Consider the following 25,676-nt stretch of genomic DNA (forward strand, 5'->3'; position numbering starts at 1 on the left):
GAGAATGAGAGAGAGAGAGACAGAGAGAGAGAGACAGAGAGAGAAGGGGAAGGGGTGTTGGCAGTTAGGGTGTGAGCTAGAGAAATGAGGCCTGTCTGCAAAAGGCCATGGGATGGGAGTGCGTGGTTGCAGGTTGTTTGGCTTTGTAAGGCCTACTGCCCGCTTCATTCGAAACTGGGTCTAGGGTTGTCGGTTTGTAGGCTGTAAAAGCCCAGAAAAGCTCTTGTTCTCCCACCAGCAGAGTGGCGCAGCGGAAGCGTGCTGGGCCCATAACCCAGAGGTCGATGGATCGAAACCATCCTCTGCTAAGTTTTTTCAAATTATGTTTTTGTGTCATGGCATTAGGGCACAAAGAGCTGTAAGTGCCTGGATGCAATGTCATTCCTTGAACTTGCTGCCTCGTTCCACTCTTGCGCTAAATAGGAGAGGGTCCCAGCCCAGCCAACAAAATGTACTGTTCAATCAAACCAAACATAAAACCAAGCTCCTTTTTTAAGGGGTCCCGGGGAAATGTTGGGCTGACCGGCAAGACCTCATGATGCGAACTGCTTCTGCGTCAAACGCAAGCTTTTTTCATTCCCAGCCAATGACTTATTCTTATTTCTAAGGGGCGCTCCATCACATAGCCCAGACAAGCAGGTGTTGGTGGTATAGTGGTGAGCATAGCTGCCTTCCAAGCAGTTGACCCGGGTTCGATTCCCGGCCAACGCAGATCAAATCTTTAAATTGTTCAAAATGCATTTTTGGGAAATCAGACTCATGCTGAAAGCAAAGCTGACACACTTTTCGCGAAAATCAAAACCCCATCCAGGAAAGGTTCTTGCATCCTAGTTTCTGCAACTGTCTATCGGTGAGGGGATTGAAGCGAGCAGGGCTCCTGGCCCCTCCCCGACAAAGCCCTGACGAAGGCCTGACAAAGGCCTATTCGCCTTGCCCTGACGGGCAAAGGTCCCAGCAGGCCACCGAGCACAGCACCTCAGCCTATTAGAGTGAGGTTTCAGGATCTCTCTCATCCTGTAAACCAACATACTGAGGAAGGTGAAACGTGTGGCTGCGCTCCTCACATGCTGAAGCAGCAGCTGCCCTTTCCCTGAAGCAAAGTTCCTTCATTCCTCCCTCCCATAACCCTTAGCAGGGGATTTATGGTAATTGAGTTGAGTTTCCAAACTGGCCCTTCCTTCCTTCCTTCCCATATCTGCCAGCTCGAGAAGGCTTGTTTTGTTGCACCTGGGAAGTAAAGTATCTATTTGCGAGAGAGAGAGAATGAGAGAGAGAGACAGAGAGAGAGAGACAGAGAGAGAAGGGGAAGGGGTGTTGGCAGTTAGGGTGTGAGCTAGAGAAATGAGGCCTGTCTGCAAAAGGCCATGGGATGGGAGTGCATGGTTGCAGGTTGTTTGGCTTTGTAAGGCCTACTGCCCGCTTCACTCGAAACTGGGTCTAGGGTTGTCGGTTTGTAGGCTGTAAAAGCCCAGAAAAGCTCTTATTCTCCAACCAGCAGAGTGGCGCAGCGGAAGCGTGCTGGGCCCATAACCCAGAGGTTGATGGATGGGCCCATAACCCAGAGGTCGATGGATCGAAACCATCCTCTGCTAAGTTTTTTCAAATTATGTTTTTGTGTCATGGCATTAGGGCACAAAGAGCTGTAAGTGCCTGGATGCAATGTCATTCCTTGAACTTGCTGCCTCGTTCCACTCTTGCGCTAAATAGGAGAGGGTCCCAGCCCAGCCAACAAAATGTACTGTTCAATCAAACCAAACTTAAAACCAAGCTCCTTTTTTAAGGGGTCCCGGGGAAATGTTGGGCTGACCGGCAAGACCTCATGATGCGAACTGCTTCTGCGTCAAACGCAAGCTTTTTTCATTCCCAGCCAAAGACTTATTCTTATTTCTAAGGGGCGCTCCATCACATAGCCCAAACAGGCAGGGGTTGGTGGTATAGTGGTGAGCATAGCTGCCTTCCAAGCAGTTGACCCGGGTTCGATTCCCGGCCAACGCAGATCAAATCTTTAAATTGTTCAAAATGCATTTTTGGGAAATCAGACTCATGCTGAAAGCAAAGCTGACACACTTTTCGCGAAAATCAATACCCCATCCAGGAAAGGTTCTTGCATCCTAGTTTCCGCAACTGTCTATCGGTGAGGGGATTGAAGCGAGCAGGGCTCCTGGCCCCTCCCCGACAAAGCCCTGACGAAGGCCTATTCGCCTTGCCCTGACGGGCAAAGGTCCCAGCAGGCCACCGAGCACAGCACCTCAGCCTATTAGAGTGAGGTTTCAGGATCTCTCTCATCCTGTAAACCAACATACTGAGGAAGGTGACACGTGTGGCTGCGCTCCTCACATGCTGAAGCAGCAGCAGCCCTTTCCCTGAAGCAAAGTTCCTTCATTCCTCCCTCCCATAACCCTTAGCAGGGGATTTATGGTAATTGAGTTGAGTTTCCAAACTGGCCCTTCCTTCCTTCCTTCCCATATCTGCCAGCTCGAGAAGGCTTGTTTTGTTGCACCTGGGAAGTAAAGTATCTATTTGCGAGAGAGAGAGAATGAGAGAGAGAGACAGAGAGAGAGAGACAGAGAGAGAAGGGGAAGGGGTGTTGGCAGTTAGGGTGTGAGCTAGAGAAATGAGGCCTGTCTGCAAAAGGCCATGGGATGGGAGTGCGTGGTTGCAGGTTGTTTGGCTTTGTAAGGGATACTGCCCGCTTCACTCGAAACTGGGTCTAGGGTTGTCGGTTTGTAGGCTGTAAAAGCCCCGAAAAGCTCTCGTTCTCCAGCCAGCAGAGTGGCACAGCGGAAGCGTGCTGGGCCCATAACCCAGAGGTCGATGGATCGAAACCATCCTCTGCTAAGTTTTTTCAAATTATGTTTTTGTGTCATGGCATTAGGGCACAAAGAGCTGTAAGTGCCTGGATGCAATGTCATTCCTTGAACTTGCTGCCTCGTTCCACTCTTGCGCTAAATAGGAGAGGGTCCCAGCCCAGCCAACAAAATGTACTGTTCAATCAAACCAAACTTAAAACCAAGCTCCTTTTTTAAGGGGTCCCGGGGAAATGTTGGGCTGACCGGCAAGACCTCATGATGCGAACTGCTTCTGCGTCAAACGCAAGCTTTTTTCATTCCCAGCCAATGACTTATTCTTATTTCTAAGGGGCGCTCCATCAGATAGTCCAGACAGGCAGGAGTTGGTGGTATAGTGGTGAGCATAGCTGCCTACCAAGCAGTTGACCCGGGTTCGATTCCCGGCCAACGCAGATCAAATCTTTAAATTGTTCAAAATGCATTTTTTGGAAATCAGACTCATGCTGAAAGCAAAGCTGACACACTTTTCGTGAAAATCAAAACCCCATCCAGGAAAGGTTCTTGCATCCTAGTTTCTGCAACTGTCTATCGGTGAGGGGATTGAAGCGAGCAGGGCTCCTGGCCCCTCCCCGACAAAGGCCTGACAAAGGCCTATTCGCCTTGCCCTGATGGGCAAAGGTCCCAGCAGGCCACCGAGCACAGCACCTCAGCCTATTAGAGTGAGGTTTCAGGATCTCTCTCATCCTGTAAACCAACATACTGAGGAAGGTGAAACGTGTGGCTGTGCTCCTCACATGCTGAAGCAGCAGCAGCCCTTTCCCTGAAGCAAAGTTCCTTCATTCCTCCCTCCCATAACCCTTAGCAGGGGATTTATGGTAATTGAGTTGAGTTTCCAAACTGGCCCTTCCTTCCTTCCTTCCCATATCTGCCAGCTCGAGAAGGCTTGTTTTGTTGCACCTGGGAAGTAAAGTATCTATTTGTGAGAGAGAGAGAATGAGAGAGAGAGACAGAGAGAGAGAGACAGAGAGAGAAGGGGAAGGGGTGTTGGCAGTTAGGGTGTGAGCTAGAGAAATGAGGCCTGTCTGCAAAAGGCCATGGGATGGGAGTGCGTGGTTGCAGGTTGTTTGGCTTTGTAAGGCCTACTGCCCGCTTCACTCGAAACTGGGTCTAGGGTTGTCGGTTTGTAGGCTGTAAAAGCCCAGAAAAGCTCTTGTTCTCCAACCAGCAGAGTGGCGCAGCGGAAGCGTGCTGGGCCCATAACCCAGAGGTCGATGGATCGAAACCATCCTCTGCTAAGTTTTTTCAAATTATGTTTTTGTGTCATGGCATTAGGGCACAAAGAGCTGTAAGTGCCTGGATGCAATGTCATTCCTTGAACTTGCTGCCTCGTTCCACTCTTGCGCTAAATAGGAGAGGGTCCCAGCCCAGCCAACAAAATGTACTGTTCAATCAAACCAAACTTAAAACCAAGCTCCTTTTTTAAGGGGTCCCGGGGAAATGTTGGGCTGACCGGCAAGACCTCATGATGCGAACTGCTTCTGCGTCAAACGCAAGCTTTTTTCATTCCCAGCCAATGACTTATTCTTATTTCTAAGGGGCGCTCCATCAGATAGCCCAGACAGGCAGGCGTTGGTGGTATAGTGGTGAGCATAGCTGCCTTCCAAGCAGTTGACCCGGGTTCCATTCCCGGCCAACGCAGATCAAATCTTTAAATTGTTCAAAATGCATTTTTTGGAAATCAGACTCATGCTGAAAGCAAAGCTGACACACTTTTCGTGAAAATCAAAACCCCATCCAGGAAAGGTTCTTGCATCCTAGTTTCTGCAACTGTCTATCGGTGAGGGGATTGAAGCGAGCAGGGCTCCTGGCCCCTCCCCGACAAAGGCCTGACAAAGGCCTATTCGCCTTGCCCTGATGGGCAAAGGTCCCAGCAGGCCACCGAGCACAGCACCTCAGCCTATTAGAGTGAGGTTTCAGGATCTCTCTCATCCTGTAAACCAACATACTGAGGAAGGTGAAACGTGTGGCTGTGCTCCTCACATGCTGAAGCAGCAGCAGCCCTTTCCCTGAAGCAAAGTTCCTTCATTCCTCCCTCCCATAACCCTTAGCAGGGGATTTATGGTAATTGAGTTGAGTTTCCAAACTGGCCCTTCCTTCCTTCCTTCCCATATCTGCCAGCTCGAGAAGGCTTGTTTTGTTGCACCTGGGAAGTAAAGTATCTATTTGCGAGAGAGAGAGAATGAGAGAGAGAGACAGAGAGAGAGAGACAGAGAGAGAAGGGGAAGGGGTGTTGGCAGTTAGGGTGTGAGCTAGAGAAATGAGGCCTGTCTGCAAAAGGCCATGGGATGGGAGTGCGTGGTTGCAGGTTGTTTGGCTTTGTAAGGCCTACTGCCCGCTTCACTCGAAACTGGGTCTAGGGTTGTCGGTTTGTAGGCTGTAAAAGCCCAGAAAAGCTCTTGTTCTCCAACCAGCAGAGTGGCGCAGCGGAAGCGTGCTGGGCCCATAACCCAGAGGTCGATGGATAGAAACCATCCTCTGCTAAGTTTTTTCAAATTATGTTTTTGTGTCATGGCATTAGGGCACAAAGAGCTGTAAGTGCCTGGATGCAATGTCATTCCTTGAACTTGCTGCCTCGTTCTACTCTTGCGCTAAATAGGAGAGGGTCCCAGCCCAGCCAACAAAATGTACTGTTCAATCAAACCAAACTTAAAACCAAGCTCCTTTTTTAAGGGGTCCCGGGGAAATGTTGGGCTGACCGGCAAGACCTCATGATGCAAACTGCTTCTGCGTCAAACGCAAGCTTTTTTCATTCCCAGCCAATGACTTATTCTTATTTCTAAGGGGCGCTCCATCACATAGCCCAAACAGGCAGGCGTTGGTGGTATAGTGGTGAGCATAGCTGCCTTCCAAGCAGTTGACCCGGGTTCGCTTCCCTGCCAACGCAGATCAAATCTTTAAATTGTTCAAAATGCATTTTTTGGAAATCAGACTCATGCTGAAAGCAAAGCTGACACACTTTTCGTGAAAATCAAAACCCCATCCAGGAAAGGTTCTTGCATCCTAGTTTCTGCAACTGTCTATCGGTCAGGGGATTGAAGCGAGCAGGGCTCCTGGCCCCTCCCCGACAAAGCCCTGACGAAGGCCTGACAAAGGCCTATTCGCCTTGCCCTGACGGGCAAAGGTCCCAGCAGGCCACCGAGCACAGCCCCTCAGCCTATTAGAGTGAGGTTTCAGGATCTCTCTCATCCTGTAAACCAACATACTGAGGAAGGTGAAACGTGTGGCTGCACTCCTCACATGCTGAAGCAGCAGCAGCCCTTTCCCTGAAGCAAAGTTCCTTCATTCCTCCCTCCCATAACCCTTAGCAGGGGATTTATGGTAATTGAGTTGAGTTTCCAAACTGGCCCTTCCTTCCTTCCTTCCCATATCTGCCAGCTCGAGAAGGCTTGTTTTGTTGCACCTGGGAAGTAAAGTATCTATTTGTGAGAGAGAGAGAATGAGAGAGAGAGACAGAGAGAGAGAGACAGAGAGAGAAGGGGAAGGGGTGTTGGCAGTTAGGGTGTGAGCTAGAGAAATGAGGCCTGTCTGCAAAAGGCCATGGGATGGGAGTGCGTGGTTGCAGGTTGTTTGGCTTTGTAAGGCCTACTGCCCGCTTCACTCGAAACTGGGTCTAGGGTTGTCGGTTTGTAGGCTGTAAAAGCCCAGAAAAGCTCTTGTTCTCCAACCAGCAGAGTGGCGCAGCGGAAGCGTGCTGGGCCCATAACCCAGAGGTCGATGGATCGAAACCATCCTCTGCTAAGTTTTTTCAAATTATGTTTTTGTGTCATGGCATTAGGGCACAAAGAGCTGTAAGTGCCTGGATGCAATGTCATTCCTTGAACTTGCTGCCTCGTTCCACTCTTGCGCTAAATAGGAGAGGGTCCCAGCCCAGCCAACAAAATGTACTGTTCAATCAAACCAAACTTAAAACCAAGCTCCTTTTTTAAGGGGTCCCGGGGAAATGTTGGGCTGACCGGCAAGACCTCATGATGCGAACTGCTTCTGCGTCAAACGCAAGCTTTTTTCATTCCCAGCCAATGACTTATTCTTATTTCTAAGGGGCGCTCCATCAGATAGCCCAGACAGGCAGGCGTTGGTGGTATAGTGGTGAGCATAGCTGCCTTCCAAGCAGTTGACCCGGGTTCCATTCCCGGCCAACGCAGATCAAATCTTTAAATTGTTCAAAATGCATTTTTTGGAAATCAGACTCATGCTGAAAGCAAAGCTGACACACTTTTCGTGAAAATCAAAACCCCATCCAGGAAAGGTTCTTGCATCCTAGTTTCTGCAACTGTCTATCGGTGAGGGGATTGAAGCGAGCAGGGCTCCTGGCCCCTCCCCGACAAAGGCCTGACAAAGGCCTATTCGCCTTGCCCTGATGGGCAAAGGTCCCAGCAGGCCACCGAGCACAGCACCTCAGCCTATTAGAGTGAGGTTTCAGGATCTCTCTCATCCTGTAAACCAACATACTGAGGAAGGTGAAACGTGTGGCTGTGCTCCTCACATGCTGAAGCAGCAGCAGCCCTTTCCCTGAAGCAAAGTTCCTTCATTCCTCCCTCCCATAACCCTTAGCAGGGGATTTATGGTAATTGAGTTGAGTTTCCAAACTGGCCCTTCCTTCCTTCCTTCCCATATCTGCCAGCTCGAGAAGGCTTGTTTTGTTGCACCTGGGAAGTAAAGTATCTATTTGCGAGAGAGAGAGAATGAGAGAGAGAGACAGAGAGAGAGAGACAGAGAGAGAAGGGGAAGGGGTGTTGGCAGTTAGGGTGTGAGCTAGAGAAATGAGGCCTGTCTGCAAAAGGCCATGGGATGGGAGTGCGTGGTTGCAGGTTGTTTGGCTTTGTAAGGCCTACTGCCCGCTTCACTCGAAACTGGGTCTAGGGTTGTCGGTTTGTAGGCTGTAAAAGCCCAGAAAAGCTCTTGTTCTCCAACCAGCAGAGTGGCGCAGCGGAAGCGTGCTGGGCCCATAACCCAGAGGTCGATGGATCGAAACCATCCTCTGCTAAGTTTTTTCAAATTATGTTTTTGTGTCATGGCATTAGGGCACAAAGAGCTGTAAGTGCCTGGATGCAATGTCATTCCTTGAACTTGCTGCCTCGTTCCACTCTTGCGCTAAATAGGAGAGGGTCCCAGCCCAGCCAACAAAATGTACTGTTCAATCAAACCAAACTTAAAACCAAGCTCCTTTTTTAAGGGGTCCCGGGGAAATGTTGGGCTGACCGGCAAGACCTCATGATGCGAACTGCTTCTGCGTCAAACGCAAGCTTTTTTCATTCCCAGCCAATGACTTATTCTTATTTCTAAGGGGCGCTCCATCAGATAGTCCAGACAGGCAGGAGTTGGTGGTATAGTGGTGAGCATAGCTGCCTACCAAGCAGTTGACCCGGGTTCGATTCCCGGCCAACGCAGATCAAATCTTTAAATTGTTCAAAATGCATTTTTTGGAAATCAGACTCATGCTGAAAGCAAAGCTGACACACTTTTCGCGAAAATCAAAACCCCATCCAGGAAAGGTTCTTGCATCCTAGTTTCTGCAACTGTCTATCGGTGAGGGGATTGAAGCGAGCAGGGCTCCTGGCCCCTCCCCGACAAAGCCCTGACGAAGGCCTGACAAAGGCCTATTCGCCTTGCCCTGACGGGCAAAGGTCCCAGCAGGCCACCGAGCACAGCACCTCAGCCTATTAGAGTGAGGTTTCAGGATCTCTCTCATCCTGTAAACCAACATACTGAGGAAGGTGAAACGTGTGGCTGCGCTCCTCACATGCTGAAGCAGCAGCAGCCCTTTCCCTGAAGCAAAGTTCCTTCATTCCTCCCTCCCATAACCCTTAGCAGGGGATTTATGGTAATTGAGTTGAGTTTCCAAACTGGCCCTTCCTTCCTTCCTTCCCATATCTGCCAGCTCGAGAAGGCTTGTTTTGTTGCACCTGGGAAGTAAAGTATCTATTTGCGAGAGAGAGAGAATGAGAGAGAGAGACAGAGAGAGAGAGACAGAGAGAGAAGGGGAAGGGGTGTTGGCAGTTAGGGTGTGAGCTAGAGAAATGAGGCCTGTCTGCAAAAGGCCATGGGATGGGAGTGCGTGGTTGCAGGTTGTTTGGCTTTGTAAGGCCTACTGCCCGCTTCACTCGAAACTGGGTCTAGGGTTGTCGGTTTGTAGGCTGTAAAAGCCCAGAAAAGCTCTTGTTCTCCAACCAGCAGAGTGGCGCAGCGGAAGCGTGCTGGGCCCATAACCCAGAGGTCGATGGATCGAAACCATCCTCTGCTAAGTTTTTTCAAATTATGTTTTTGTGTCATGGCATTAGGGCACAAAGAGCTGTAAGTGCCTGGATGCAATGTCATTCCTTGAACTTGCTGCCTCGTTCCACTCTTGCGCTAAATAGGAGAGGGTCCCAGCCCAGCCAACAAAATGTACTGTTCAATCAAACCAAACTTAAAACCAAGCTCCTTTTTTAAGGGGTCCCGGGGAAATGTTGGGCTGACCGGCAAGACCTCATGATGCGAACTGCTTCTGCGTCAAACGCAAGCTTTTTTCATTCCCAGCCAATGACTTATTCTTATTTCTAAGGGGCGCTCCATCAGATAGCCCAGACAGGCAGGCGTTGGTGGTATAGTGGTGAGCATAGCTGCCTTCCAAGCAGTTGACCCGGGTTCCATTCCCGGCCAACGCAGATCAAATCTTTAAATTGTTCAAAATGCATTTTTTGGAAATCAGACTCATGCTGAAAGCAAAGCTGACACACTTTTCGTGAAAATCAAAACCCCATCCAGGAAAGGTTCTTGCATCCTAGTTTCTGCAACTGTCTATCGGTGAGGGGATTGAAGCGAGCAGGGCTCCTGGCCCCTCCCCGACAAAGGCCTGACAAAGGCCTATTCGCCTTGCCCTGACGGGCAAAGGTCCCAGCAGGCCACCGAGCACAGCACCTCAGCCTATTAGAGTGAGGTTTCAGGATCTCTCTCATCCTGTAAACCAACATACTGAGGAAGGTGAAACGTGTGGCTGCGCTCCTCACATGCTGAAGCAGCAGCTGCCCTTTCCCTGAAGCAAAGTTCCTTCATTCCTCCCTCCCATAACCCTTAGCAGGGGATTTATGGTAATTGAGTTGAGTTTCCAAACTGGCCCTTCCTTCCTTCCTTCCCATATCTGCCAGCTCGAGAAGGCTTGTTTTGTTGCACCTGGGAAGTAAAGTATCTATTTGCGAGAGAGAGAGAATGAGAGAGAGAGACAGAGAGAGAGAGACAGAGAGAGAAGGGGAAGGGGTGTTGGCAGTTAGGGTGTGAGCTAGAGAAATGAGGCCTGTCTGCAAAAGGCCATGGGATGGGAGTGCATGGTTGCAGGTTGTTTGGCTTTGTAAGGCCTACTGCCCGCTTCACTCGAAACTGGGTCTAGGTTTGTCGGTTTGTAGGCTGTAAAAGCCCAGAAAAGCTCTTATTCTCCAACCAGCAGAGTGGCGCAGCGGAAGCGTGCTGGGCCCATAACCCAGAGGTCGATGGATGGGCCCATAACCCAGAGGTCGATGGATCGAAACCATCCTCTGCTAAGTTTTTTCAAATTATGTTTTTGTGTCATGGCATTAGGGCACAAAGAGCTGTAAGTGCCTGGATGCAATGTCATTCCTTGAACTTGCTGCCTCGTTCCACTCTTGCGCTAAATAGGAGAGGGTCCCAGCCCAGCCAACAAAATGTACTGTTCAATCAAACCAAACTTAAAACCAAGCTCCTTTTTTAAGGGGTCCCGGGGAAATGTTGGGCTGACCGGCAAGACCTCATGATGCGAACTGCTTCTGCGTCAAACGCAAGCTTTTTTCATTCCCAGCCAAAGACTTATTCTTATTTCTAAGGGGCGCTCCATCACATAACCCAAACAGGCAGGCGTTGGTGGTATAGTGGTGAGCATAGCTGCCTTCCAAGCAGTTGACCCGGGTTCGATTCCCGGCCAACGCAGATCAAATCTTTAAATTGTTCAAAATGCATTTTTGGGAAATCAGACTCATGCTGAAAGCAAAGCTGACACACTTTTCGCGAAAATCAATACCCCATCCAGGAAAGGTTCTTGCATCCTAGTTTCCGCAACTGTCTATCGGTGAGGGGATTGAAGCGAGCAGGGCTCCTGGCCCCTCCCCGACAAAGCCCTGACGAAGGCCTATTCGCCTTGCCCTGACGGGCAAAGGTCCCAGCAGGCCACCGAGCACAGCACCTCAGCCTATTAGAGTGAGGTTTCAGGATCTCTCTCATCCTGTAAACCAACATACTGAGGAAGGTGAAACGTGTGGCTGCGCTCCTCACATGCTGAAGCAGCAGCAGCCCTTTCCCTGAAGCAAAGTTCCTTCATTCCTCCCTCCCATAACCCTTAGCAGGGGATTTATGGTAATTGAGTTGAGTTTCCAAACTGGCCCTTCCTTCCTTCCTTCCCATATCTGCCAGCTCGAGAAGGCTTGTTTTGTTGCACCTGGGAAGTAAAGTATCTATTTGCGAGAGAGAGAGAATGAGAGAGAGAGACAGAGAGAGAGAGACAGAGAGAGAAGGGGAAGGGGTGTTGGCAGTTAGGGTGTGAGCTAGAGAAATGAGGCCTGTCTGCAAAAGGCCATGGGATGGGAGTGCGTGGTTGCAGGTTGTTTGGCTTTGTAAGGGATACTGCCCGCTTCACTCGAAACTGGGTCTAGGGTTGTCGGTTTGTAGGCTGTAAAAGCCCCGAAAAGCTCTCGTTCTCCAGCCAGCAGAGTGGCGCAGCGGAAGCGTGCTGGGCCCATAACCCAGAGGTCGATGGATCGAAACCATCCTCTGCTAAGTTTTTTCAAATTATGTTTTTGTGTCATGGCATTAGGGCACAAAGAGCTGTAAGTGTCTGGATGCAATGTCATTCCTTGAACTTGCTGCCTCGTTCCACTCTTGCGCTAAATAGGAGAGGGTCCCAGCCCAGCCAACAAAATGTACTGTTCAATCAAACCAAACTTAAAACCAAGCTCCTTTTTTAAGGGGTCCCGGGGAAATGTTGGGCTGACCGGCAAGACCTCATGATGCGAACTGCTTCTGCGTCAAACGCAAGCTTTTTTCATTCCCAGCCAATGACTTATTCTTATTTCTAAGGGGCGCTCCATCAGATAGTCCAGACAGGCAGGAGTTGGTGGTATAGTGGTGAGCATAGCTGCCTACCAAGCAGTTGACCCGGGTTCGATTCCCGGCCAACGCAGATCAAATCTTTAAATTGTTCAAAATGCATTTTTTGGAAATCAGACTCATGCTGAAAGCAAAGCTGACACACTTTTCGCGAAAATCAAAACCCCATCCAGGAAAGGTTCTTGCATCCTAGTTTCTGCAACTGTCTATCGGTGAGGGGATTGAAGCGAGCAGGGCTCCTGGCCCCTCCCCGACAAAGCCCTGACGAAGGCCTGACAAAGGCCTATTCGCCTTGCCCTGACGGGCAAAGGTCCCAGCAGGCCACCGAGCACAGCACCTCAGCCTATTAGAGTGAGGTTTCAGGATCTCTCTCATCCTGTAAACCAACATACTGAGGAAGGTGAAACGTGTGGCTGCGCTCCTCACATGCTGAAGCAGCAGCAGCCCTTTCCCTGAAGCAAAGTTCCTTCATTCCTCCCTCCCATAACCCTTAGCAGGGGATTTATGGTAATTGAGTTGAGTTTCCAAACTGGCCCTTCCTTCCTTCCTTCCCATATCTGCCAGCTCGAGAATGCTTGTTTTGTTGCACCTGGGAAGTAAAGTATCTATTTGCGAGAGAGAGAGAATGAGAGAGAGAGACAGAGAGAGAGAGACAGAGAGAGAAGGGGAAGGGGTGTTGGCAGTTAGGGTGTGAGCTAGAGAAATGAGGCCTGTCTGCAAAAGGCCATGGGATGGGAGTGCGTGGTTGCAGGTTGTTTGGCTTTGTAAGGCCTACTGCCCGCTTCACTCGAAACTGGGTCTAGGGTTGTCGGTTTGTAGGCTGTAAAAGCCCAGAAAAGCTCTTGTTCTCCAACCAGCAGAGTGGCGCAGCGGAAGCGTGCTGGGCCCATAACCCAGAGGTCGATGGATCGAAACCATCCTCTGCTAAGTTTTTTCAAATTATGTTTTTGTGTCATGGCATTAGGGCACAAAGAGCTGTAAGTGCCTGGATGCAATGTCATTCCTTGAACTTGCTGCCTCGTTCCACTCTTGCGCTAAATAGGAGAGGGTCCCAGCCCAGCCAACAAAATGTACTGTTCAATCAAACCAAACTTAAAACCAAGCTCCTTTTTTAAGGGGTCCCGGGGAAATGTTGGGCTGACCGGCAAGACCTCATGATGCGAACTGCTTCTGCGTCAAACGCAAGCTTTTTTCATTCCCAGCCAATGACTTATTCTTATTTCTAAGGGGCGCTCCATCAGATAGCCCAGACAGGCAGGCGTTGGTGGTATAGTGGTGAGCATAGCTGCCTTCCAAGCAGTTGACCCGGGTTCCATTCCCGGCCAACGCAGATCAAATCTTTAAATTGTTCAAAATGCATTTTTTGGAAATCAGACTCATGCTGAAAGCAAAGCTGACACACTTTTCGTGAAAATCAAAACCCCATCCAGGAAAGGTTCTTGCATCCTAGTTTCTGCAACTGTCTATCGGTGAGGGGATTGAAGCGAGCAGGGCTCCTGGCCCCTCCCCGACAAAGGCCTGACAAAGGCCTATTCGCCTTGCCCTGACGGGCAAAGGTCCCAGCAGGCCACCGAGCACAGCACCTCAGCCTATTAGAGTGAGGTTTCAGGATCTCTCTCATCCTGTAAACCAACATACTGAGGAAGGTGAAACGTGTGGCTGTGCTCCTCACATGCTGAAGCAGCAGCAGCCCTTTCCCTGAAGCAAAGTTCCTTCATTCCTCCCTCCCATAACCCTTAGCAGGGGATTTATGGTAATTGAGTTGAGTTTCCAAACTGGCCCTTCCTTCCTTCCTTCCCATATCTGCCAGCTCGAGAAGGCTTGTTTTGTTGCACCTGGGAAGTAAAGTATCTATTTGCGAGAGAGAGAGAATGAGAGAGAGAGACAGAGAGAGAGAGACAGAGAGAGAAGGGGAAGGGGTGTTGGCAGTTAGGGTGTGAGCTAGAGAAATGAGGCCTGTCTGCAAAAGGCCATGGGATGGGAGTGCGTGGTTGCAGGTTGTTTGGCTTTGTAAGGCCTACTGCCCGCTTCACTCGAAACTGGGTCTAGGGTTGTCGGTTTGTAGGCTGTAAAAGCCCAGAAAAGCTCTTGTTCTCCAACCAGCAGAGTGGCGCAGCGGAAGCGTGCTGGGCCCATAACCCAGAGGTCGATGGATAGAAACCATCCTCTGCTAAGTTTTTTCAAATTATGTTTTTGTGTCATGGCATTAGGGCACAAAGAGCTGTAAGTGCCTGGATGCAATGTCATTCCTTGAACTTGCTGCCTCGTTCCACTCTTGCGCTAAATAGGAGAGGGTCCCAGCCCAGCCAACAAAATGTACTGTTCAATCAAACCAAACTTAAAACCAAGCTCCTTTTTTAAGGGGTCCCGGGGAAATGTTGGGCTGACCGGCAAGACCTCATGATGCGAACTGCTTCTGCGTCAAACGCAAGCTTTTTTCATTCCCAGCCAATGACTTATTCTTATTTCTAAGGGGCGCTCCATCACATAGCCCAGACAGGCAGGCGTTGGTGGTATAGTGGTGAGCATAGCTGCCTTCCAAGCAGTTGACCCGGGTTCGCTTCCCTGCCAACGCAGATCAAATCTTTAAATTGTTCAAAATGCATTTTTTGGAAATCAGACTCATGCTGAAAGCAAAGCTGACACACTTTTCGTGAAAATCAAAACCCCATCCAGGAAAGGTTCTTGCATCCTAGTTTCTGCAACTGTCTATCGGTGAGGGGATTGAAGCGAGCAGGGCTCCTGGCCCCTCCCCGACAAAGCCCTGACGAAGGCCTGACAAAGGCCTATTCGCCTTGCCCTGACGGGCAAAGGTCCCAGCAGGCCACCGAGCACAGCCCCTCAGCCTATTAGAGTGAGGTTTCAGGATCTCTCTCATCCTGTAAACCAACATACTGAGGAAGGTGAAACGTGTGGCTGCACTCCTCACATGCTGAAGCAGCAGCAGCCCTTTCCCTGAAGCAAAGTTCCTTCATTCCTCCCTCCCATAACCCTTAGCAGGGGATTTATGGTAATTGAGTTGAGTTTCCAAACTGGCCCTTCCTTCCTTCCTTCCCATATCTGCCAGCTCGAGAAGGCTTGTTTTGTTGCACCTGGGAAGTAAAGTATCTATTTGTGAGAGAGAGAGAATGAGAGAGAGAGACAGAGAGAGAGAGACAGAGAGAGAAGGGGAAGGGGTGTTGGCAGTTAGGGTGTGAGCTAGAGAAATGAGGCCTGTCTGCAAAAGGCCATGGGATGGGAGTGCGTGGTTGCAGGTTGTTTGGCTTTGTAAGGCCTACTGCCCGCTTCACTCGAAACTGGGTCTAGGGTTGTCGGTTTGTAGGCTGTAAAAGCCCAGAAAAGCTCTTGTTCTCCAACCAGCAGAGTGGCGCAGCGGAAGCGTGCTGGGCCCATAACCCAGAGGTCGATGGATCGGAACCATCCTCTGCTAAGTTTTTTCAAATTATGTTTTTGTGTCATGGCATTAGGGCACAAAGAGCTGTAAGTGCCTGGATGCAATGTCATTCCTTGAACTTGCTGCCTCGTTCCACTCTTGCGCTAAATAGGAGAGGGTCCCAGCCCAGCCAACAAAATGTACTGTTCAATCAAACCAAACTTAAAACCAAGCTCCTTTTTTAAGGGGTCCCGGGGAAATGTTGGGCTGACCGGCAAGACCTCATGATGCGAACTGCTTCTGCGTCAAACGCAAGCTTTTTTCATTCCCAGCCAATGACTTATTCTTATTTCTAAGGGGCGCTCCATCAGATAGCCCAGACAGGCAGGCGTTGGTGGTATAGTGGTGAGCATAGCTGCCTTCCAAGCAGTTGACCCGGGTTCCATTCCCGGCCAACGCAGATCAAATCTTTAAATTGTTCAAAATGCATTTTTTGGAAATCAGACTCATGCTGAAAGCAAAGCTGACACACTTTTCGTGAAAATCAAAACCCCATCCAGGAAAGGTTCTTGCATCCTAGTTTCTGCAACTGTCTATCGGTGAGGGGATTGAAGCGAGCAGGGCTCCTGGCCCCTCCCCGACAAAGGCCTGACAAAGGCCTATTCGCCTTGCCCTGATGGGCAAAGGTCCCAGCAGGCCACCGAGCACAGCACCTCAGCCTATTAGAGTGAGGTTTCAGGATCTCTCTCATCCTGTAAACCAACATACTGAGGAAGGTGAAACGTGTGGCTGTGCTCCTCACATGCTGAAGCAGCAGCAGCCCTTTCCCTGAAGCAAAGTTCCTTCATTCCTCCCTCCCATAACCCTTAGCAGGGGATTTATGGTAATTGAGTTGAGTTTCCAAACTGGCCCTTCCTTCCTTCCTTCCCATATCTGCCAGCTCGAGAAGGCTTGTTTTGTTGCACCTGGGAAGTAAAGTATCTATTTGCGAGAGAGAGAGAATGAGAGAGAGAGACAGAGAGAGAGAGACAGAGAGAGAAGGGGAAGGGGTGTTGGCAGTTAGGGTGTGAGCTAGAGAAATGAGGCCTGTCTGCAAAAGGCCATGGGATGGGAGTGCGTGGTTGCAGGTTGTTTGGCTTTGTAAGGCCTACTGCCCGCTTCACTCGAAACTGGGTCTAGGGTTGTCCGTTTGTAGGCTGTAAAAGCCCAGAAAAGCTCTTGTTCTCCAACCAGCAGAGTGGCGCAGCGGAAGCGTGCTGGGCCCATAACCCAGAGGTCGATGGATCGAAACCATCCTCTGCTAAGTTTTTTCAAATTATGTTTTTGTGTCATGGCATTAGGGCACAAAGAGCTGTAAGTGCCTGGATGCAATGTCATTCCTTGAACTTGCTGCCTCGTTCCACTCTTGCGCTAAATAGGAGAGGGTCCCAGCCCAGCCAACAAAATGTACTGTTCAATCAAACCAAACTTAAAACCAAGCTCCTTTTTTAAGGGGTCCCGGGGAAATGTTGGGCTGACCGGCAAGACCTCATGATGCGAACTGCTTCTGCGTCAAACGCAAGCTTTTTTCATTCCCAGCCAATGACTTATTCTTATTTCTAAGGGGCGCTCCATCAGATAGCCCAGACAGGCAGGCGTTGGTGGTATAGTGGTGAGCATAGCTGCCTTCCAAGCAGTTGACCCGGGTTCGATTCCCGGCCAACGCAGATCAAATCTTTAAATTGTTCAAAATGCATTTTTTGGAAATCAGACTCATGCTGAAAGCAAAGCTGACACACTTTTCGTGACAATCAAAACCCCATCCAGGAAAGGTTCTTGCATCCTAGTTTCTGCAACTGTCTATCGGTGAGGGGATTGAAGCGAGCAGGGCTCCTGGCCCCTCCCCGACAAAGCCCTGACGAAGGCCTGACAAAGGCCTATTCGCCTTGCCCTGACGGGCCAAGGTCCCAGCAGGCCACCGAGCACAGCACCTCAGCCTATTAGAGTGAGGTTTCAGGATCTCTCTCATCCTGTAAACCAACATACTGAGGAAGGTGAAACGTGTGGCTGCGCTCCTCACATGCTGAAGCAGCAGCAGCCCTTTCCCTGAAGCAAAGTTCCTTCATTCCTCCCTCCCATAACCCTTAGCAGGGGATTTATGGTAATTGAGTTGAGTTTCCAAACTGGCCCTTCCTTCCTTCCTTCCCATATCTGCCAGCTCGAGAAGGCTTGTTTTGTTGCACCTGGGAAGTAAAGTATCTATTTGCGAGAGAGAGAGAATGAGAGAGAGAGACAGAGAGAGAGAGAGAGACAGAGAGAGAAGGGGAAGGGGTGTTGGCAGTTAGGGTGCGAGCTAGAGAAATGAGGCCTGTCTGCAAAAGGCCATGGGATGGGAGTGCGTGGTTGCAGGTTGTTTGGCTTTGTAAGGCCTACTGCCCGCTTCACTCGAAACTGGGTCTAGGGTTGTCGGTTTGTAGGCTGTAAAAGCCCAGAAAAGCTCTTGTTCTGCAACCAGCAGAGTGGCGCAGCGGAAGTGTGCTGGGCCCATAACCCAGAGGTCGATGGATCGAAACCATCCTCTGCTAAGTTTTTTCAAATTATGTTTTTGTGTCATGGCATTAGGGCACAAAGAGCTGTAAGTGCCTGGATGCAATGTCATTCCTTGAACTTGCTGCCTCGTTCCACTCTTGCGCTAAATAGGAGAGGGTCCCAGCCCAGCCAACAAAATGTACTGTTCAATCAAACCAAACTTAAAACCAAGCTCCTTTTTTAAGGGGTCCCAGGGAAATGTTGGGCTGACCGGCAAGACCTCATGATGCGAACTGCTTCTGCGTCAAACGCAAGCTTTTTTCATTCCCAGCCAATGACTTATTCTTATTTCTAAGGGACGCTCCATCACATAGCCCAGACAGGCAGGCGTTGGTGGTGTAGTGGTGAGCATAGCTGCCTTCCAAGCAGTTGACCCGGGTTCGCTTCCCTGCCAACGCAGATCAAATCTTTAAATTGTTCAAAATGCATTTTTTGGAAATCAGACTCATGCTGAAAGCAAAGCTGACACACTTTTCGTGAAAATCAAAACCCCATCCAGGAAAGGTTCTTGCATCCTAGTTTCTGCAACTGTCTATCGGTGAGGGGATTGAAGCGAGCAGGGCTCCTGGCCCCTCCCCGACAAAGCCCTGACGAAGGCCTGACAAAGGCCTATTCGCCTTGCCCTGACGGGCAAAGGTCCCAGCAGGCCACCGAGCACAGCCCCTCAGCCTATTAGAGTGAGGTTTCAGGATCTCTCTCATCCTGTAAACCAACATACTGAGGAAGGTGAAACGTGTGGCTGCGCTCCTCACATGCTGAAGCAGCAGCAGCCCTTTCCCTGAAGCAAAGTTCCTTCATTCCTCCCTCCCATAACCCTTAGCAGGGGATTTATGGTAATTGAGTTGAGTTTCCAAACTGGCCCTTCCTTCCTTCCTTCCCATATCTGCCAGCTCGAGAAGGCTTGTTTTGTTGCACCTGGGAAGTAAAGTATCTATTTGTGAGAGAGAGAGAATGAGAGAGAGAGACAGAGAGAGAGAGACAGAGAGAGAAGGGGAAGGGGTGTTGGCAGTTAGGGTGTGAGCTAGAGAAATGAGGCCTGTCTGCAAAAGGCCATGGGATGGGAGTGCGTGGTTGCAGGTTGTTTGGCTTTGTAAGGCCTACTGCCCGCTTCACTCGAAACTGGGTCTAGGGTTGTCGGTTTGTAGGCTGTAAAAGCCCAGAAAAGCTCTTGTTCTCCAACCAGCAGAGTGGTGCAGCGGAAGCGTGCTGGGCCCATAACCCAGAGGTCGATGGATCGAAACCATCCTCTGCTAAGTTTTTTCAAATTATGTTTTTGTGTCATGGCATTAGGGCACAAAGAGCTGTAAGTGCCTGGATGCAATGTCATTCCTTGAACTTGCTGCCTCGTTCCACTCTTGCGCTAAATAGGAGAGGGTCCCAGCCCAGCCAACAAAATGTACTGTTCAATCAAACCAAACTTAAAACCAAGCTCCTTTTTTAAGGGGTCCCGGGGAAATGTTGGGCTGACCGGCAAGACCTCATGATGCGAACTGCTTCTGCGTCAAACGCAAGCTTTTTTCATTCCCAGCCAATGACTTATTCTTATTTCTAAGGGGCGCTCCATCAGATAGCCCAGACAGGCAGGCGTTGGTGGTATAGTGGTGAGCATAGCTGCCTTCCAAGCAGTTGACCCGGGTTCCATTCCCGGCCAACGCAGATCAAATCTTTAAATTGTTCAAAATGCATTTTTTGGAAATCAGACTCATGCTGAAAGCAAAGCTGACACACTTTTCGTGAAAATCAAAACCCCATCCAGGAAAGGTTCTTGCATCCTAGTTTCTGCAACTGTCTATCGGTGAGGGGATTGAAGCGAGCAGGGCTCCTGGCCCCTCCCCGACAAAGGCCTGACAAAGGCCTATTCGCCTTGCCCTGATGGGCAAAGGTCCCAGCAGGCCACCGAGCACAGCACCTCAGCCTATTAGAGTGAGGTTTCAGGATCTCTCTCATCCTGTAAACCAACATACTGAGGAAGGTGAAACGTGTGGCTGTGCTCCTCACATGCTGAAGCAGCAGCAGCCCTTTCCCTGAAGCAAAGTTCCTTCATTCCTCCCTCCCATAACCCTTAGCAGGGGATTTATGGTAATTGAGTTGAGTTTCCAAACTGGCCCTTCCTTCCTTCCTTCCCATATCTGCCAGCTCGAGAAGGCTTGTTTTGTTGCACCTGGGAAGTAAAGTATCTATTTGCGAGAGAGAGAGAATGAGAGAGAGAGACAGAGAGAGAGAGACAGAGAGAGAAGGGGAAGGGGTGTTGGCAGTTAGGGTGTGAGCTAGAGAAATGAGGCCTGTCTGCAAAAGGCCATGGGATGGGAGTGCGTGGTTGCAGGTTGTTTCGCTTTGTAAGGCCTACTGCCCGCTTCACTCGAAACTGGGTCTAGGGTTGTCGGTTTGTAGGCTGTAAAAGCCCAGAAAAGCTCTTGTTCTCCAACCAGCAGAGTGGCGCAGCGGAAGCGTGCTGGGCCCATAACCCAGAGGTCGATGGATCGAAACCATCCTCTGCTAAGTTTTTTCAAATTATGTTTTTGTGTCATGGCATTAGGGCACAAAGAGCTGTAAGTGCCTGGATGCAATGTCATTCCTTGAACTTGCTGCCTCGTTCCACTCTTGCGCTAAATAGGAGAGGGTCCCAGCCCAGCCAACAAAATGTACTGTTCAATCAAACCAAACTTAAAACCAAGCTCCTTTTTTAAGGGGTCCCGGGGAAATGTTGGGCTGACCGGCAAGACCTCATGATGCGAACTGCTTCTGCGTCAAACGCAAGCTTTTTTCATTCCCAGCCAATGACTTATTCTTATTTCTAAGGGGCGCTCCATCAGATAGCCCAGACAGGCAGGCGTTGGTGGTATAGTGGTGAGCATAGCTGCCTTCCAAGCAGTTGACCCGGGTTCGGTTCCCGGCCAACGCAGATCAAATCTTTAAATTGTTCAAAATGCATTTTTTGGAAATCAGACTCATGCTGAAAGCAAAGCTGACACACTTTTCGTGACAATCAAAACCCCATCCAGTAAAGGTTCTTGCATCCTAGTTTCTGCAACTGTCTATCGGTGAGGGGATTGAAGCGAGCAGGGCTCCTGGCCCCTCCCCGACAAAGCCCTGACGAAGGCCTGACAAAGGCCTATTCGCCTTGCCCTGACGGGCCAAGGTCCCAGCAGGCCACCGAGCACAGCACCTCAGCCTATTAGAGTGAGGTTTCAGGATCTCTCTCATCCTGTAAACCAACATACTGAGGAAGGTGAAACGTGTGGCTGCGCTCCTCACATGCTGAAGCAGCAGCAGCCCTTTCCCTGAAGCAAAGTTCCTTCATTCCTCCCTCCCATAACCCTTAGCAGGGGATTTATGGTAATTGAGTTGAGTTTCCAAACTGGCCCTTCCTTCCTTCCTTCCTTCCCATATCTGCCAGCTCGAGAAGGCTTGTTTTGTTGCACCTGGGAAGTAAAGTATCTATTTGCGAGAGAGAGAGAATGAGAGAGAGAGACAGAGAGAGAGAGAGACAGAGAGAGAAGGGGAAGGGGTGTTGGCAGTTAGGGTGCGAGCTAGAGAAATGAGGCCTGTCTGCAAAAGGCCATGGGATGGGAGTGCGTGGTTGCAGGTTGTTTGGCTTTGTAAGGCCTACTGCCCGCTTCACTCGAAACTGGGTCTAGGGTTGTCGGTTTGTAGGCTGTAAAAGCCCAGAAAAGCTCTTGTTCTGCAACCAGCAGAGTGGCGCAGCGGAAGTGTGCTGGGCCCATAACCCAGAGGTCGATGGATCGAAACCATCCTCTGCTAAGTTTTTTCAAATTATGTTTTTGTGTCATGGCATTAGGGCACAAAGAGCTGTAAGTGCCTGGATGCAATGTCATTCCTTGAACTTGCTGCCTCGTTCCACTCTTGCGCTAAATAGGAGAGGGTCCCAGCCCAGCCAACAAAATGTACTGTTCAATCAAACCAAACTTAAAACCAAGCTCCTTTTTTAAGGGGTCCCGGGGAAATGTTGGGCTGACCGGCAAGACCTCATGATGCGAACTGCTTCTGCGTCAAACGCAAGCTTTTTTCATTCCCAGCCAATGACTTATTCTTATTTCTAAGGGGCGCTCCATCAGATAGCCCAGACAGGCAGGCGTTGGTGGTATAGTGGTGAGCATAGCTGCCTTCCAAGCAGTTGACCCGGGTTCCATTCCCGGCCAACGCAGATCAAATCTTTAAATTGTTCAAAATGCATTTTTTGGAAATCAGACTCATGCTGAAAGCAAAGCTGACACACTTTTCGTGAAAATCAAAACCCCATCCAGGAAAGGTTCTTGCATCCTAGTTTCTGCAACTGTCTATCGGTGAGGGGATTGAAGCGAGCAGGGCTCCTGGCCCCTCCCCGACAAAGGCCTGACAAAGGCCTATTCGCCTTGCCCTGACGGGCAAAGGTCCCAGCAGGCCACCGAGCACAGCACCTCAGCCTATTAGAGTGAGGTTTCAGGATCTCTCTCATCCTGTAAACCAACATACTGAGGAAGGTGAAACGTGTGGCTGTGCTCCTCACATGCTGAAGCAGCAGCAGCCCTTTCCCTGAAGCAAAGTTCCTTCATTCCTCCCTCCCATAACCCTTAGCAGGGGATTTATGGTAATTGAGTTGAGTTTCCAAACTGGCCCTTCCTTCCTTCCTTCCCATATCTGCCAGCTCGAGAAGGCTTGTTTTGTTGCACCTGGGAAGTAAAGTATCTATTTGCGAGAGAGAGAGAATGAGAGAGAGAGACAGAGAGAGAGAGACAGAGAGAGAAGGGGAAGGGGTGTTGGCAGTTAGGGTGTGAGCTAGAGAAATGAGGCCTGTCTGCAAAAGGCCATGGGATGGGAGTGCGTGGTTGCAGGTTGTTTGGCTTTGTAAGGCCTACTGCCCGCTTCACTCGAAACTGGGTCTAGGGTTGTCGGTTTGTAGGCTGTAAAAGCCCAGAAAAGCTCTTGTTCTCCAACCAGCAGAGTGGCGCAGCGGAAGCGTGCTGGGCCCATAACCCAGAGGTCGATGGATAGAAACCATCCTCTGCTAAGTTTTTTCAAATTATGTTTTTGTGTCATGGCATTAGGGCACAAAGAGCTGTAAGTGCCTGGATGCAATGTCATTCCTTGAACTTGCTGCCTCGTTCCACTCTTGCGCTAAATAGGAGAGGGTCCCAGCCCAGCCAACAAAATGTACTGTTCAATCAAACCAAACTTAAAACCAAGCTCCTTTTTTAAGGGGTCCCGGGGAAATGTTGGGCTGACCGGCAAGACCTCATGATGCGAACTGCTTCTGCGTCAAACGCAAGCTTTTTTCATTCCCAGCCAATGACTTATTCTTATTTCTAAGGGGCGCTCCATCACATAGCCCAGACAGGCAGGCGTTGGTGGTATAGTGGTGAGCATAGCTGCCTTCCAAGCAGTTGACCCGGGTTCGCCTCCCTGCCAACGCAGATCAAATCTTTAAATTGTTCAAAATGCATTTTTTGGAAATCAGACTCATGCTGAAAGCAAAGCTGACACACTTTTCGTGAAAATCAAAACCCCATCCAGGAAAGGTTCTTGCATCCTAGTTTCTGCAACTGTCTATCGGTGAGGGGATTGAAGCGAGCAGGGCTCCTGGCCCCTCCCCGACAAAGCCCTGACGAAGGCCTGACAAAGGCCTATTCGCCTTGCCCTGACGGGCAAAGGTCCCAGCAGGCCACCGAGCACAGCCCCTCAGCCTATTAGAGTGAGGTTTCAGGATCTCTCTCATCCTGTAAACCAACATACTGAGGAAGGTGAAACGTGTGGCTGCACTCCTCACATGCTGAAGCAGCAGCAGCCCTTTCCCTGAAGCAAAGTTCCTTCATTCCTCCCTCCCATAACCCTTAGCAGGGGATTTATGGTAATTGAGTTGAGTTTCCAAACTGGCCCTTCCTTCCTTCCTTCCCATATCTGCCAGCTCGAGAAGGCTTGTTTTGTTGCACCTGGGAAGTAAAGTATCTATTTGTGAGAGAGAGAGAATGAGAGAGAGAGACAGAGAGAGAGAGACAGAGAGAGAAGGGGAAGGGGTGTTGGCAGTTAGGGTGTGAGCTAGAGAAATGAGGCCTGTCTGCAAAAGGCCATGGGATGGGAGTGCGTGGTTGCAGGTTGTTTGGCTTTGTAAGGCCTACTGCCCGCTTCACTCGAAACTGGGTCTAGGGTTGTCGGTTTGTAGGCTGTAAAAGCCCAGAAAAGCTCTTGTTCTCCAACCAGCAGAGTGGCGCAGCGGAAGCGTGCTGGGCCCATAACCCAGAGGTCGATGGATCGGAACCATCCTCTGCTAAGTTTTTTCAAATTATGTTTTTGTGTCATGGCATTAGGGCACAAAGAGCTGTAAGTGCCTGGATGCAATGTCATTCCTTGAACTTGCTGCCTCGTTCCACTCTTGCGCTAAATAGGAGAGGGTCCCAGCCCAGCCAACAAAATGTACTGTTCAATCAAACCAAACTTAAAACCAAGCTCCTTTTTTAAGGGGTCCCGGGGAAATGTTGGGCTGACCGGCAAGACCTCATGATGCGAACTGCTTCTGCGTCAAACGCAAGCTTTTTTCATTCCCAGCCAATGACTTATTCTTATTTCTAAGGGGCGCTCCATCAGATAGCCCAGACAGGCAGGCGTTGGTGGTATAGTGGTGAGCATAGCTGCCTTCCAAGCAGTTGACCCGGGTTCCATTCCCGGCCAACGCAGATCAAATCTTTAAATTGTTCAAAATGCATTTTTTGGAAATCAGACTCATGCTGAAAGCAAAGCTGACACACTTTTCGTGAAAATCAAAACCCCATCCAGGAAAGGTTCTTGCATCCTAGTTTCTGCAACTGTCTATCGGTGAGGGGATTGAAGCGAGCAGGGCTCCTGGCCCCTCCCCGACAAAGGCCTGACAAAGGCCTATTCGCCTTGCCCTGATGGGCAAAGGTCCCAGCAGGCCACCGAGCACAGCACCTCAGCCTATTAGAGTGAGGTTTCAGGATCTCTCTCATCCTGTAAACCAACATACTGAGGAAGGTGAAACGTGTGGCTGTGCTCCTCACATGCTGAAGCAGCAGCAGCCCTTTCCCTGAAGCAAAGTTCCTTCATTCCTCCCTCCCATAACCCTTAGCAGGGGATTTATGGTAATTGAGTTGAGTTTCCAAACTGGCCCTTCCTTCCTTCCTTCCCATATCTGCCAGCTCGAGAAGGCTTGTTTTGTTGCACCTGGGAAGTAAAGTATCTATTTGCGAGAGAGAGAGAATGAGAGAGAGAGACAGAGAGAGAGAGACAGAGAGAGAAGGGGAAGGGGTGTTGGCAGTTAGGGTGTGAGCTAGAGAAATGAGGCCTGTCTGCAAAAGGCCATGGGATGGGAGTGCGTGGTTGCAGGTTGTTTGGCTTTGTAAGGCCTACTGCCCGCTTCACTCGAAACTGGGTCTAGGGTTGTCCGTTTGTAGGCTGTAAAAGCCCAGAAAAGCTCTTGTTCTCCAACCAGCAGAGTGGCGCAGCGGAAGCGTGCTGGGCCCATAACCCAGAGGTCGATGGATCGAAACCATCCTCTGCTAAGTTTTTTCAAATTATGTTTTTGTGTCATGGCATTAGGGCACAAAGAGCTGTAAGTGCCTGGATGCAATGTCATTCCTTGAACTTGCTGCCTCGTTCCACTCTTGCGCTAAATAGGAGAGGGTCCCAGCCCAGCCAACAAAATGTACTGTTCAATCAAACCAAACTTAAAACCAAGCTCCTTTTTTAAGGGGTCCCGGGGAAATGTTGGGCTGACCGGCAAGACCTCATGATGCGAACTGCTTCTGCGTCAAACGCAAGCTTTTTTCATTCCCAGCCAATGACTT

At 50.0% G+C, this 25,676-nt stretch overlaps 15 non-coding genes across 15 annotated transcripts; all 15 read left to right on the forward strand.

The window, feature by feature from the left end:
• The first annotated feature begins 236 nt into the window (after positions 1–236).
• TRNAM-CAU (transfer RNA methionine (anticodon CAU)) lies at positions 237–308 on the forward strand. Its single transcript has one exon. It is a non-coding gene; the product is annotated as a tRNA-Met (tRNA).
• Positions 309–3,169: 2,861 nt separating this feature from the next.
• Positions 3,170–3,241, forward strand: TRNAG-ACC (transfer RNA glycine (anticodon ACC)). The gene has a single exon. It is a non-coding gene; the product is annotated as a tRNA-Gly (tRNA).
• Positions 3,242–4,012: 771 nt separating this feature from the next.
• TRNAM-CAU (transfer RNA methionine (anticodon CAU)) lies at positions 4,013–4,084 on the forward strand. The gene has a single exon. It is a non-coding gene; the product is annotated as a tRNA-Met (tRNA).
• Positions 4,085–6,515: 2,431 nt separating this feature from the next.
• Positions 6,516–6,587, forward strand: TRNAM-CAU (transfer RNA methionine (anticodon CAU)). Its single transcript has one exon. It is a non-coding gene; the product is annotated as a tRNA-Met (tRNA).
• A 1,174-nt stretch (positions 6,588–7,761) lies between these two features.
• On the forward strand, positions 7,762–7,833 carry TRNAM-CAU (transfer RNA methionine (anticodon CAU)). The gene has a single exon. It is a non-coding gene; the product is annotated as a tRNA-Met (tRNA).
• Positions 7,834–8,164: 331 nt separating this feature from the next.
• Positions 8,165–8,236, forward strand: TRNAG-ACC (transfer RNA glycine (anticodon ACC)). The gene has a single exon. It is a non-coding gene; the product is annotated as a tRNA-Gly (tRNA).
• Positions 8,237–9,018: 782 nt separating this feature from the next.
• TRNAM-CAU (transfer RNA methionine (anticodon CAU)) lies at positions 9,019–9,090 on the forward strand. Its single transcript has one exon. It is a non-coding gene; the product is annotated as a tRNA-Met (tRNA).
• A 1,604-nt stretch (positions 9,091–10,694) lies between these two features.
• On the forward strand, positions 10,695–10,766 carry TRNAG-UCC (transfer RNA glycine (anticodon UCC)). The gene has a single exon. It is a non-coding gene; the product is annotated as a tRNA-Gly (tRNA).
• A 771-nt stretch (positions 10,767–11,537) lies between these two features.
• TRNAM-CAU (transfer RNA methionine (anticodon CAU)) lies at positions 11,538–11,609 on the forward strand. The gene has a single exon. It is a non-coding gene; the product is annotated as a tRNA-Met (tRNA).
• A 331-nt stretch (positions 11,610–11,940) lies between these two features.
• On the forward strand, positions 11,941–12,012 carry TRNAG-ACC (transfer RNA glycine (anticodon ACC)). The gene has a single exon. It is a non-coding gene; the product is annotated as a tRNA-Gly (tRNA).
• A 782-nt stretch (positions 12,013–12,794) lies between these two features.
• Positions 12,795–12,866, forward strand: TRNAM-CAU (transfer RNA methionine (anticodon CAU)). The gene has a single exon. It is a non-coding gene; the product is annotated as a tRNA-Met (tRNA).
• Positions 12,867–16,543: 3,677 nt separating this feature from the next.
• On the forward strand, positions 16,544–16,615 carry TRNAM-CAU (transfer RNA methionine (anticodon CAU)). The gene has a single exon. It is a non-coding gene; the product is annotated as a tRNA-Met (tRNA).
• Positions 16,616–16,946: 331 nt separating this feature from the next.
• On the forward strand, positions 16,947–17,018 carry TRNAG-UCC (transfer RNA glycine (anticodon UCC)). Its single transcript has one exon. It is a non-coding gene; the product is annotated as a tRNA-Gly (tRNA).
• A 3,289-nt stretch (positions 17,019–20,307) lies between these two features.
• Positions 20,308–20,379, forward strand: TRNAM-CAU (transfer RNA methionine (anticodon CAU)). The gene has a single exon. It is a non-coding gene; the product is annotated as a tRNA-Met (tRNA).
• Positions 20,380–25,319: 4,940 nt separating this feature from the next.
• TRNAM-CAU (transfer RNA methionine (anticodon CAU)) lies at positions 25,320–25,391 on the forward strand. The gene has a single exon. It is a non-coding gene; the product is annotated as a tRNA-Met (tRNA).
• Positions 25,392–25,676: the final 285 nt, after the last annotated feature.

This window comes from Ambystoma mexicanum, chromosome 6q, assembly GCF_040938575.1.
Source record: "Ambystoma mexicanum isolate Mex_15411 chromosome 6q, UKY_AmexF1_1, whole genome shotgun sequence".
NCBI lineage: Eukaryota > Metazoa > Chordata > Amphibia > Caudata > Ambystomatidae > Ambystoma > Ambystoma mexicanum.